The 13,005-nt window shown below is 44.0% G+C and overlaps 8 non-coding genes across 8 annotated transcripts; all 8 read left to right on the forward strand.

Annotated features, from left to right (window-relative positions):
* The first annotated feature begins 6,144 nt into the window (after positions 1–6,144).
* Positions 6,145–6,226, forward strand: Trnas-gcu (transfer RNA serine (anticodon GCU)). The gene has a single exon. It is a non-coding gene; the product is annotated as a tRNA-Ser (tRNA).
* An 808-nt stretch (positions 6,227–7,034) lies between these two features.
* On the forward strand, positions 7,035–7,116 carry Trnas-gcu (transfer RNA serine (anticodon GCU)). Its single transcript has one exon. It is a non-coding gene; the product is annotated as a tRNA-Ser (tRNA).
* An 823-nt stretch (positions 7,117–7,939) lies between these two features.
* Positions 7,940–8,021, forward strand: Trnas-gcu (transfer RNA serine (anticodon GCU)). The gene has a single exon. It is a non-coding gene; the product is annotated as a tRNA-Ser (tRNA).
* An 823-nt stretch (positions 8,022–8,844) lies between these two features.
* Positions 8,845–8,926, forward strand: Trnas-gcu (transfer RNA serine (anticodon GCU)). The gene has a single exon. It is a non-coding gene; the product is annotated as a tRNA-Ser (tRNA).
* An 823-nt stretch (positions 8,927–9,749) lies between these two features.
* Positions 9,750–9,831, forward strand: Trnas-gcu (transfer RNA serine (anticodon GCU)). Its single transcript has one exon. It is a non-coding gene; the product is annotated as a tRNA-Ser (tRNA).
* Positions 9,832–10,654: 823 nt separating this feature from the next.
* Positions 10,655–10,736, forward strand: Trnas-gcu (transfer RNA serine (anticodon GCU)). Its single transcript has one exon. It is a non-coding gene; the product is annotated as a tRNA-Ser (tRNA).
* An 823-nt stretch (positions 10,737–11,559) lies between these two features.
* On the forward strand, positions 11,560–11,641 carry Trnas-gcu (transfer RNA serine (anticodon GCU)). The gene has a single exon. It is a non-coding gene; the product is annotated as a tRNA-Ser (tRNA).
* An 823-nt stretch (positions 11,642–12,464) lies between these two features.
* Trnas-gcu (transfer RNA serine (anticodon GCU)) lies at positions 12,465–12,546 on the forward strand. The gene has a single exon. It is a non-coding gene; the product is annotated as a tRNA-Ser (tRNA).
* Positions 12,547–13,005: the final 459 nt, after the last annotated feature.

Here is a 13,005-nt window from a genome sequence, read left to right on the forward strand (position 1 = left end):
GATATTTACACAAATTCAGAAGAAAGACATAGATATAATAGTACATAGAAGAAGAAATCTAGCAAACAACTCCTTGTTCCTTAACATAGAAATGAATTTCCCGTTGCGCCGTACGTCTGCGTACGCGCTCCAATTACAAACTAGCTACTTTGTTTTGCCGGCGGTTTCATCGTCATTTTATTCTCGCCTTGACGCCTGCTTGCGCTACACTGCATTGACCTCTATATATGACCTTAAGTCATCATTGCTTTGTCCTTGCCACTTACGCTCTTATACTTGGTATTTATTTCACTTATGGCTTTGAATGTATCTGTCCTGCGTATTGCAATTACAATTAATGCTACTTTGTTTATCTAGCTGAAGGATAGCGCTTTCGTTGTGATGGTGGTACTTACAAGTAACTCACATGCTTCGTGAACATTACGTTATTTTATTGCAGAGATGAACCTGTTCCAGATTTCTATGTACATTAGAACTTAATCTAGACATAGCTGACTTAGAAACTAGTTACTTGTTTTCCTTTTTTGTGGGATCAGGAACCAATAATTGTCAAGCGACCCTTGTCCTTGACGGAAATAAATTTAGTTTCTGGATCATTGCTCCTTGAACTTAAAAAAAAAATTCTTACATACTATGTTTTATTTTCACTTCTTTAGCATTTCATATCGCAGAAGCTGGCTTGTTAGGCACATCCTTCGCTTTATATTTCATTTTTCTCTTAAATATTATCTCCTTAAAACTAAATCTTAAAACTAGAGTTCTTGGAGTTGATCACTTTCTTTGTTAAACAAGAATTTTTTTATTTATCAGCTTGTCTGTACTTAAATTATGGCTCAAGATAACATATTTTAAATTGTCTGCTGTATAGCAAGATAGACTCACTGTCGTGTAATATATTCTAAGCATTTTTTAACGAAGTCAAATCAGTTGTCACTTAGTCACTAGCGGCTAACCTTCTCTTGCCATTATAAAGCTTTCCTTTTGACTTATTCTGTAGCATGATACTTTTTAAGATCAGAGTGATGGTATAACCCTTTTATTTTTCCATTTGCGGGATCAGAAATCAGATAACAACCTGTATGCGGTATACGAAGGATCTCGTAAGGTCCCTCAAAAAGACTTTGCCATTTTCGATTTTTGCGTAAGAGCAACGATGGTTTAAAGTGTGTTTTTAGCAAGACCTTTTCGCCTACTTTATAAGTTAACACCTTATCTCAGTACAAGTACGTCATGGTTAGTCTCTCCGTCGAAGTGGTAGCCCCATTCTGTCTCACAGCATCGCTTAGGGAGTTTTCAGATGCTGAACTTAGTTTTCCTGTTTGTGTGGTTTTGATTGGCCTTCATCATTAGAAAGTTCGACCAATCTGACATTATGAGAACATTGAGGAACAAAATTACTGTTATGAACAAACCTCGTGTCAAAATGTTGCTGCGTCTGTTCTGGTGTCCAATACGTGTTACTGTCTTCCGCGTTTGCGAAAAATACAGGGGGATTGTAATGCCTTCGCGGGGTCTGATGATTTTTATTACTATTATGATTTCCGGAATTGTTACTGTGAAATCCACCTTCACACTGTGGTTTGCCGTTAAACTGTGTGTTTCTGTACATTCCCTGCGCTTGATTTTTACTAGGCGCGGAGTTATATTGGTATGAGTGGGCGTTATCAGCTGTTTGTTGCTGCCCGTAATCTGAGTGTTGGCTGCGCGAGTACGGTGCATTCCATTGCGATCCGCTCTGCTGTTGCCAACCTTTTTGACTGAAACCGTTTCCAAACTTCTGCTTGTACGATTGATTGCCGTACTGGTTACCAGTCGTGTTATACACGGGATTGAATCGGTTGTGTTGATTATGTCTATTCCTTTTGTGCGGATACCCATTGCCTTTATTTCCGTTTTGCCAATCGTTACTATTTTTTGAACCGTTCCCTGGCTTTTCATAGCCGTTACTGTCGTAATGTTGTGGCCAAGAATTGTGCGGAGTATTCCGCGGTTTGTTAGCTCTCATGTCCTCATAGATCAGGTCTAGGGAATCTAATATCGACAGAAAGGTATCTGGATCATCATCTGGTATGGCTATCAGCTTTTCACGAATCGAAATGGGTAATTTAGACTTGAGAATCATAATTACATCTTTACTATTGATAGGGTTATCCCAATACCTAATTTTGCCAAGATATTTTTCGAAGTACATTCTCAGGCTACTATTCCTGGGGTCAAATTGTTCTGCATTATAGACTTCTTTACGAAGGCGCTTCTGAACACCTTCGCTCCAAAATTTGCTGAGGAAACAGTGCTCAAACTCCTCATATGTTCGACACTTATCAACCATTTCTGTTCCCCATATTGCCGATTCGCCACCTATATATCCGGTAACAAATTGGATACGCTGTCTATCAGTCCACGAATTTGGAAAAATGCCGGAGAATCCACGAAGAAAAACAATTGGGTGGATATTTCGTTTTTCCGGGTTAAAGGTTTGAAAAACTCGATGCTTTATCATGCTTTCTTCCTTCATCATTTTTACTAATGAGTCAGATTCTTGGTTTCGTTGACTAACTGGAATATGTGGTGGTGAAGTGTGTTCATTAGATACAACAGGTATTCGGAATTGCCGAAATAATTCATCTTCTTCCTCTGAGGCTAAAGAGTTAGGATAATTCGGTCTCTGTATTCGGGAACTACTACTCACTTGTGCCTTCAGGTTATTTAGCTGTTCCGTTACCTCTTGCTTCCACTTTGGTAATTCTTGCTGAAGGGTACGCCTAATGCTACCGAGTTCAGACATTACGGTATCTCCGGAGCTTCCAGGAGCTGACAAGATACCAAGAGTGGTTGCTTTCACAGTCTCTACTAGGTCTTTGTTAATTTTATCTTCGACAAATTTGTCCTTTCCAGCAATCCAGTTCTCATACTTTTCTCTAAATTCTCTCTCATGACTATCTAGCCTCTCCTTTACTTTCGTTTCCGTTTCCAGAGTCAAGTTTGACATTCCCTCGGTTAATTTTTCTACCTGCGTAGTTACTCTGACTAATCTGTGATTAACCGTGGTTACGGTGGAATCAAGATTCTTGGTTGCGTTTCGGATGTCAGCTGTCTCGCTTTGCATGGTAGCTAAAGTGTCATTCAGTTCGATAATTATTCCACTTCGCATTTGAGAAACAGCATCCTTAACTTGCTTTGCTACTTCTTTGGCTACGTCTTCTCTAACAGTTTTTATTTCTTCGCTTACTGTAGACAGTTTATCTTCAATCGAGGCTAACATTTGGCGATTTTCCTCTTTCAATTGGCGATTTTCGTCTTTCAAATCATTTTTAATGGAATTCACCATTTGGCGATTTTCCTCTTTCAATTGGCGATTTCCGTCCTGCATCATTTGACTTATTTGACTCAGTAGCTGTTTGAATACATCGTCTGTCACTACCCCTGAATTGCTTTCACCTGCCTCCCTTGTAACCGGTATATGGCTACGACTACTAGTGGCAGAAACTATGCTGGCATTGTCTAGTTCAGTACCAGTAACATTATGGTGTGAGGCACCAAAGTTCGTAAGATTTCCCACTTCACTTTCTACAATTGTTTCAATTGGTGTCTCAGCCCTACTAATTATCGTGCGGGACCGTAAGCGACGCGACACTTCACTCGTTTCATTCTGTTCATCTGAATCTAGTGATGACATTTTATCGTCTGCCATAGCTCACTTATTTACAAACAGTAAGTCAATGAAGTTCGTTTGAGCTACGGGCGTCAGCTGTTGTCAGAGATGTAATTTATCGGTTGCGAGTCGGTTGTCACTGCTACGTCACAAGATCGGAATGTCGGGAGATGCACGTCACGAGAACAAGAGACTATTCTGGACCGTAAAGAAAGTATGGCTGCACACTGTTCAAAATAAATGAAAACTAAGGCTGGTCAGCTCCGTGAACAGGCAGCGGACATTTCAAAACAAATGATATGCAATACACAACAATTTAATTTAAACAATACTTAAAGAAATTACTAATCAACTAAATGCAATCTACTGAATTCAAAGCAAATTTTACTGCAACTAATAAAGATCGTCACAAATTGATTAATGTCGGCTGAAATTAAGGAAGCTTGGCTACGGCTAACAAAATTTTAACTTACGTTACTGATGACTGCTTTGGGCGTTGCAACTAGATTTTCGCACAAATTCGGTTCCAAAAAAAAATAATCTCTCTTCCGTAATTTACTCTGAATATCTCCTTTCTTTCGCTCAATGGAAATTTTATTGGATGGCGTTTGATGTCATGTAACAAATAAAAAGCACAAGATTAGCTACAATTATTTATGAATATTACCACTATGCGTATCTTATATAAATTTTTATCCCTTTAAGTTTTTTTTTTTTTTTTTTTTTTTTAATTCGGGTCCCTGTTCGGGCGCCAATTATAACGATATGTTTACGTGATGTATATACATAAACATACAGTTATAAATGTCCCCGTTCGTAGTCTCTAATTATAACAATATGTTACTTTTGTGCTGTAACATATAGCTATAATCAGCGGTGGAAACATATTTGCGAACGCCGACCGTCTGCGGCTGTTTCTTGTTGGATCGTCTGATCAGTCGGAAGTTGCATTGCAGAGGAGAGTAAATGCCTATTCAAAATATAATTATTTTGGATAGCTCAACATGAATTTCCTAAGGGACCGTAGTTTATCATGCATTTACCAGTAGAATATGGCGCGGAGAAAATATTTCGCCGCATGCAACCTCCGTCCGAACTCGACGAAAGAATTCGTGACTATGAACTCTCTATTTGGCAGAAACATATAGAAAATTAAATAATTTCATGAAGAAGTGAGACATAGATTCTATAGTAAATGAATAGTCCATACACCAGTTCCATTTAACTCTGAATTTATGGCAATTAATAGACGAACTTACACTGCAATGAAGAAATTAACATGGATGCCGTTTTGACTGGCACTTCTCTTAATGAAAACAATTCCTTTTGACGTTTTCACATACACGTCGCACAATAAATCTACTGCTAGGCACTTTTAGTATTACACATTTACTTTACACTAGAACAATATTAATTTTGACAATAATAATACGGCGGCAAGACATGCGCGTCCGACACAAGTTACAGGAGACAACAGAAGAATGAGTAACTGTTCATCGAGAATATCTCGTACATCTAAACAAAATGTGTAAAAATGTTCTTCTTCTGTCCGTTTTTCGCGCCGCGGTTTTCAAAGTCAATAACTCACAGCATCTCTGACGGCGCTTCGACAATAAACAAGTTACATCACAGGTCGTTCACCTTTTACATTTTCGCAACATTATTTGCTAACTGTAGCTGTCGCCGAGCGACTGCTCGATTAGTGAATGATTTAAAATGATAAGGCAATCACATAATGTTACAACGTGTAGGTGGCAGATAACATCAGCAAGAAATATGAAACTAAACCGCCTACCAGATGGAAGGAAACAACATTCGATTGCGCACGCCTTTTCGAATCAAACATCATCTCAAGACCTATAAAGGAAACGAAGTTTGGCACCTTGCTGGTGTTTGGGAAGGGTGCGTTCTAATTCATATTTAAGTGCTTACTTCTCGCAGTCATTTTAACGTATCGAGCCTATAATACCCCCAACTGTAGCACAAGTGTCGCCTTTCGACAGTTTGCTTTCCGTTCGGCCGCCATATACGGAAGCGATCTGATAGGGCCAGGCTCCATCGCCAACTGCAGGAGCTTCTGCTCTCACAAATCGGCTAGGAAGAACGTGGTTTGCTCTTCGTAAGAAACTTGAAAGCAACGTCAGCGATGAGGTCAACAGAGGTGACAAATAAATGTTGCGAATCAAGATAATCGCGTCGTTGCAGTAATTGATATACTGAATGCACAGGACATTTCTCATTTGCATTAGACAACGCTACACGACGATTCGGTGCTTATTTCTGCAGTAAGTAAGTGGGCCGCCTACTTTCCCCCGATCGGATACCGACGTGGACGGATGCCATCATTAAATGATTCACGAGTGGGAGCTTGGTCAGCTGCACTGCAGCAGGGCATTACAGCATTAACACCAGCCACAGTACGATGCGTTTTCGAATCGACAAACGACTTCTTTCCGAAAGGTCTAGCGATGGACTCAGATTCCGAAGCATCAGACGAGGTGGCCGAGTGGTTAAGGCGTTGGACTGCTAATCCAATGTGCTCTGCACGCGTGGGTTCGAATCCCATCCTCGTCGAAGAATTTTACGTAAGGCATCCATTTCGGATCCCGCCTTCTACATGCGAAACGCTACTCAGTAGCAACAGTGGAACGTGTAGGTGGCAGATAACATCAGCAAGAAATATGAAACTAAACCGCCTACCAGATGGAAGGAAACAACATTCGATTGCGCACGCCTTTTCGAATCAAACATCATCTCAAGACCTATAAAGGAAACGAAGTTTGGCACCTTGCTGGTGTTTGGGAAGGGTGCGTTCTAATTCATATTTAAGTGCTTACTTCTCGCAGTCATTTTAACGTATCGAGCCTATAATACCCCCAACTGTAGCACAAGTGTCGCCTTTCGACAGTTTGCTTTCCGTTCGGCCGCCATATACGGAAGCGATCTGATAGGGCCAGGCTCCATCGCCAACTGCAGGAGCTTCTGCTCTCACAAATCGGCTAGGAAGAACGTGGTTTGCTCTTCGTAAGAAACTTGAAAGCAACGTCAGCGATGAGGTCAACAGAGGTGACAAATAAATGTTGCGAATCAAGATAATCGCGTCGTTGCAGTAATTGTTATACTGAATGCACAGGACATTTCTCATTTGCATTAGACAACGCTACACGACGATTCGGTGCTTATTTCTGCAGTAAGTAAGTGGGCCGCCTACTTTCCCCCGATCGGATACCGACGTGGACGGATGCCATCATTAAATGATTCACGAGTGGGACTGCAGCAGGGCATTACAGCGTTAACACCAGCCACAGTACGATGCGTTTTCGAATCGACAAACGACTTCTTTCCGAAAGGTCTAGCGATGGACTCAGATTCCGAAGCATCAGACGAGGTGGCCGAGTGGTTAAGGCGTTGGACTGCTAATCCAATGTGCTCTGCACGCGTAGGTTCGAATCCCATCCTCGTCGAAGAATTTTACGTAAGGCATCCATTTCGGATCCCGCCTTCTACATGCGAAACGCTACTCAGTAGCAACAGTGGAACGTGTAGGTGGCAGGTAACATCAGCAAGAAATATGAAACTAAACCGCCTACCAGATGGAAGGAAACAACATTCGATTGCGCACGCCTTTTCGAATCAAACATCATCTCAAGACCTATAAAGGAAACGAAGTTTGGCACCTTGCTGGTGTTTGGGAAGGGTGCGTTCTAATTCATATTTAAGTGCTTACTTCTCGCAGTCATTTTAACGTATCGAGCCTATAATACCCCCAACTGTAGCACAAGTGTCGCCTTTCGACAGTTTGCTTTCCGTTCGGCCGCCATATACGGAAGCGATCTGATAGGGCCAGGCTCCATCGCCAACTGCAGGAGCTTCTGCTCTCACAAATCGGCTAGGAAGAACGTGGTTTGCTCTTCGTAAGAAACTTGAAAGCAACGTCAGCGATGAGGTCAACAGAGGTGACAAATAAATGTTGCGAATCAAGATAATCGCGTCGTTGCAGTAATTGTTATACTGAATGCACAGGACATTTCTCATTTGCATTAGACAACGCTACACGACGATTCGGTGCTTATTTCTGCAGTAAGTAAGTGGGCCGCCTACTTTCCCCCGATCGGATACCGACGTGGACGGATGCCATCATTAAATGATTCACGAGTGGGAGCTTGGTCAGCTGCACTGCAGCAGGGCATTACAGCGTTAACACCAGCCACAGTACGATGCGTTTTCGAATCGACAAACGACTTCTTTCCGAAATGTCTAGCGATGGACTCAGATTCCGAAGCATCAGACGAGGTGGCCGAGTGGTTAAGGCGTTGGACTGCTAATCCAATGTGCTCTGCACGCGTGGGTTCGAATCCCATCCTCGTCGAAGAATTTTACGTAAGGCATCCATTTCGGATCCCGCCTTCTACATGCGAAACGCTACTCAGTAGCAACAGTGGAACGTGTAGGTGGCAGGTAACATCAGCAAGAAATATGAAACTAAACCGCCTACCAGATGGAAGGAAACAACATTCGATTGCGCACGCCTTTTCGAATCAAACATCATCTCAAGACCTATAAAGGAAACGAAGTTTGGCACCTTGCTGGTGTTTGGGAAGGGTGCGTTCTAATTCATATTTAAGTGCTTACTTCTCGCAGTCATTTTAACGTATCGAGCCTATAATACCCCCAACTGTAGCACAAGTGTCGCCTTTCGACAGTTTGCTTTCCGTTCGGCCGCCATATACGGAAGCGATCTGATAGGGCCAGGCTCCATCGCCAACTGCAGGAGCTTCTGCTCTCACAAATCGGCTAGGAAGAACGTGGTTTGCTCTTCGTAAGAAACTTGAAAGCAACGTCAGCGATGAGGTCAACAGAGGTGACAAATAAATGTTGCGAATCAAGATAATCGCGTCGTTGCAGTAATTGTTATACTGAATGCACAGGACATTTCTCATTTGCATTAGACAACGCTACACGACGATTCGGTGCTTATTTCTGCAGTAAGTAAGTGGGCCGCCTACTTTCCCCCGATCGGATACCGACGTGGACGGATGCCATCATTAAATGATTCACGAGTGGGAGCTTGGTCAGCTGCACTGCAGCAGGGCATTACAGCGTTAACACCAGCCACAGTACGATGCGTTTTCGAATCGACAAACGACTTCTTTCCGAAAGGTCTAGCGATGGACTCAGATTCCGAAGCATCAGACGAGGTGGCCGAGTGGTTAAGGCGTTGGACTGCTAATCCAATGTGCTCTGCACGCGTGGGTTCGAATCCCATCCTCGTCGAAGAATTTTACGTAAGGCATCCATTTCGGATCCCGCCTTCTACATGCGAAACGCTACTCAGTAGCAACAGTGGAACGTGTAGGTGGCAGGTAACATCAGCAAGAAATATGAAACTAAACCGCCTACCAGATGGAAGGAAACAACATTCGATTGCGCACGCCTTTTCGAATCAAACATCATCTCAAGACCTATAAAGGAAACGAAGTTTGGCACCTTGCTGGTGTTTGGGAAGGGTGCGTTCTAATTCATATTTAAGTGCTTACTTCTCGCAGTCATTTTAACGTATCGAGCCTATAATACCCCCAACTGTAGCACAAGTGTCGCCTTTCGACAGTTTGCTTTCCGTTCGGCCGCCATATACGGAAGCGATCTGATAGGGCCAGGCTCCATCGCCAACTGCAGGAGCTTCTGCTCTCACAAATCGGCTAGGAAGAACGTGGTTTGCTCTTCGTAAGAAACTTGAAAGCAACGTCAGCGATGAGGTCAACAGAGGTGACAAATAAATGTTGCGAATCAAGATAATCGCGTCGTTGCAGTAATTGTTATACTGAATGCACAGGACATTTCTCATTTGCATTAGACAACGCTACACGACGATTCGGTGCTTATTTCTGCAGTAAGTAAGTGGGCCGCCTACTTTCCCCCGATCGGATACCGACGTGGACGGATGCCATCATTAAATGATTCACGAGTGGGAGCTTGGTCAGCTGCACTGCAGCAGGGCATTACAGCGTTAACACCAGCCACAGTACGATGCGTTTTCGAATCGACAAACGACTTCTTTCCGAAAGGTCTAGCGATGGACTCAGATTCCGAAGCATCAGACGAGGTGGCCGAGTGGTTAAGGCGTTGGACTGCTAATCCAATGTGCTCTGCACGCGTGGGTTCGAATCCCATCCTCGTCGAAGAATTTTACGTAAGGCATCCATTTCGGATCCCGCCTTCTACATGCGAAACGCTACTCAGTAGCAACAGTGGAACGTGTAGGTGGCAGGTAACATCAGCAAGAAATATGAAACTAAACCGCCTACCAGATGGAAGGAGACAACATTCGATTGCGCACGCCTTTTCGAATCAAACATCATCTCAAGACCTATAAAGGAAACGAAGTTTGGCACCTTGCTGGTGTTTGGGAAGGGTGCGTTCTAATTCATATTTAAGTGCTTACTTCTCGCAGTCATTTTAACGTATCGAGCCTATAATACCCCCAACTGTAGCACAAGTGTCGCCTTTCGACAGTTTGCTTTCCGTTCGGCCGCCATATACGGAAGCGATCTGATAGGGCCAGGCTCCATCGCCAACTGCAGGAGCTTCTGCTCTCACAAATCGGCTAGGAAGAACGTGGTTTGCTCTTCGTAAGAAACTTGAAAGCAACGTCAGCGATGAGGTCAACAGAGGTGACAAATAAATGTTGCGAATCAAGATAATCGCGTCGTTGCAGTAATTGTTATACTGAATGCACAGGACATTTCTCATTTGCATTAGACAACGCTACACGACGATTCGGTGCTTATTTCTGCAGTAAGTAAGTGGGCCGCCTACTTTCCCCCGATCGGATACCGACGTGGACGGATGCCATCATTAAATGATTCACGAGTGGGAGCTTGGTCAGCTGCACTGCAGCAGGGCATTACAGCGTTAACACCAGCCACAGTACGATGCGTTTTCGAATCGACAAACGACTTCTTTCCGAAAGGTCTAGCGATGGACTCAGATTCCGAAGCATCAGACGAGGTGGCCGAGTGGTTAAGGCGTTGGACTGCTAATCCAATGTGCTCTGCACGCGTGGGTTCGAATCCCATCCTCGTCGAAGAATTTTACGTAAGGCATCCATTTCGGATCCCGCCTTCTACATGCGAAACGCTACTCAGTAGCAACAGTGGAACGTGTAGGTGGCAGGTAACATCAGCAAGAAATATGAAACTAAACCGCCTACCAGATGGAAGGAAACAACATTCGATTGCGCACGCCTTTTCGAATCAAACATCATCTCAAGACCTATAAAGGAAACGAAGTTTGGCACCTTGCTGGTGTTTGGGAAGGGTGCGTTCTAATTCATATTTAAGTGCTTACTTCTCGCAGTCATTTTAACGTATCGAGCCTATAATACCCCCAACTGTAGCACAAGTGTCGCCTTTCGACAGTTTGCTTTCCGTTCGGCCGCCATATACGGAAGCGATCTGATAGGGCCAGGCTCCATCGCCAACTGCAGGAGCTTCTGCTCTCACAAATCGGCTAGGAAGAACGTGGTTTGCTCTTCGTAAGAAACTTGAAAGCAACGTCAGCGATGAGGTCAACAGAGGTGACAAATAAATGTTGCGAATCAAGATAATCGCGTCGTTGCAGTAATTGTTATACTGAATGCACAGGACATTTCTCATTTGCATTAGACAACGCTACACGACGATTCGGTGCTTATTTCTGCAGTAAGTAAGTGGGCCGCCTACTTTCCCCCGATCGGATACCGACGTGGACGGATGCCATCATTAAATGATTCACGAGTGGGAGCTTGGTCAGCTGCACTGCAGCAGGGCATTACAGCGTTAACACCAGCCACAGTACGATGCGTTTTCGAATCGACAAACGACTTCTTTCCGAAAGGTCTAGCGATGGACTCAGATTCCGAAGCATCAGACGAGGTGGCCGAGTGGTTAAGGCGTTGGACTGCTAATCCAATGTGCTCTGCACGCGTGGGTTCGAATCCCATCCTCGTCGAAGAATTTTACGTAAGGCATCCATTTCGGATCCCGCCTTCTACATGCGAAACGCTACTCAGTAGCAACAGTGGAACGTGTAGGTGGCAGATAACATCAGCAAGAAATATGAAACTAAACCGCCTACCAGATGGAAGGAAACAACATTCGATTGCGCACGCCTTTTCGAATCAAACATCATCTCAAGACCTATAAAGGAAACGAAGTTTGGCACCTTGCTGGTGTTTGGGAAGGGTGCGTTCTAATTCATATTTAAGTGCTTACTTCTCGCAGTCATTTTAACGTATCGAGCCTATAATACCCCCAACTGTAGCACAAGTGTCGCCTTTCGACAGTTTGCTTTCCGTTCGGCCGCCATATACGGAAGCGATCTGATAGGGCCAGGCTCCATCGCCAACTGCAGGAGCTTCTGCTCTCACAAATCGGCTAGGAAGAACGTGGTTTGCTCTTCGTAAGAAACTTGAAAGCAACGTCAGCGATGAGGTCAACAGAGGTGACAAATAAATGTTGCGAATCAAGATAATCGCGTCGTTGCAGTAATTGTTATACTGAATGCACAGGACATTTCTCATTTGCATTAGACAACGCTACACGACGATTCGGTGCTTATTTCTGCAGTAAGTAAGTGGGCCGCCTACTTTCCCCCGATCGGATACCGACGTGGACGGATGCCATCATTAAATGATTCACGAGTGGGAGCTTGGTCAGCTGCACTGCAGCAGGGCATTACAGCGTTAACACCAGCCACAGTACGATGCGTTTTCGAATCGACAAACGACTTCTTTCCGAAAGGTCTAGCGATGGACTCAGATTCCGAAGCATCAGACGAGGTGGCCGAGTGGTTAAGGCGTTGGACTGCTAATCCAATGTGCTCTGCACGCGTGGGTTCGAATCCCATCCTCGTCGAAGAATTTTACGTAAGGCATCCATTTCGGATCCCGCCTTCTACATGCGAAACGCTACTCAGTAGCAACAGTGGAACGTGTAGGTGGCAGGTAACATCAGCAAGAAATATGAAACTAAACCGCCTACCAGATGGAAGGAAACAACATTCGATTGCGCACGCCTTTTCGAATCAAACATCATCTCAAGGCCTATAAAGGAAACGAAGTTTGGCACCTTGCTGGTGTTTGGGAAGGGTGCGTTCTAATTCATATTTAAGTGCTTACTTCTCGCAGTCATTTTAACGTATCGAGCCTATAATACCCCCAACTGTAGCACAAGTGTCGCCTTTCGACAGTTTGCTTTCCGTTCGGCCGCCATATACGGAAGCGATCTGATAGGGCCGGGCTCCATCGCCAACTGCAGGAGCTTCTGCTCTCACAAATCGGCTAGGAAGAACGTGGTTTGCTCTTCGTAAGAAAC

This window comes from Schistocerca nitens, chromosome 2 (assembly GCF_023898315.1).
Source record: "Schistocerca nitens isolate TAMUIC-IGC-003100 chromosome 2, iqSchNite1.1, whole genome shotgun sequence".
Taxonomy (NCBI): domain Eukaryota; kingdom Metazoa; phylum Arthropoda; class Insecta; order Orthoptera; family Acrididae; genus Schistocerca; species Schistocerca nitens.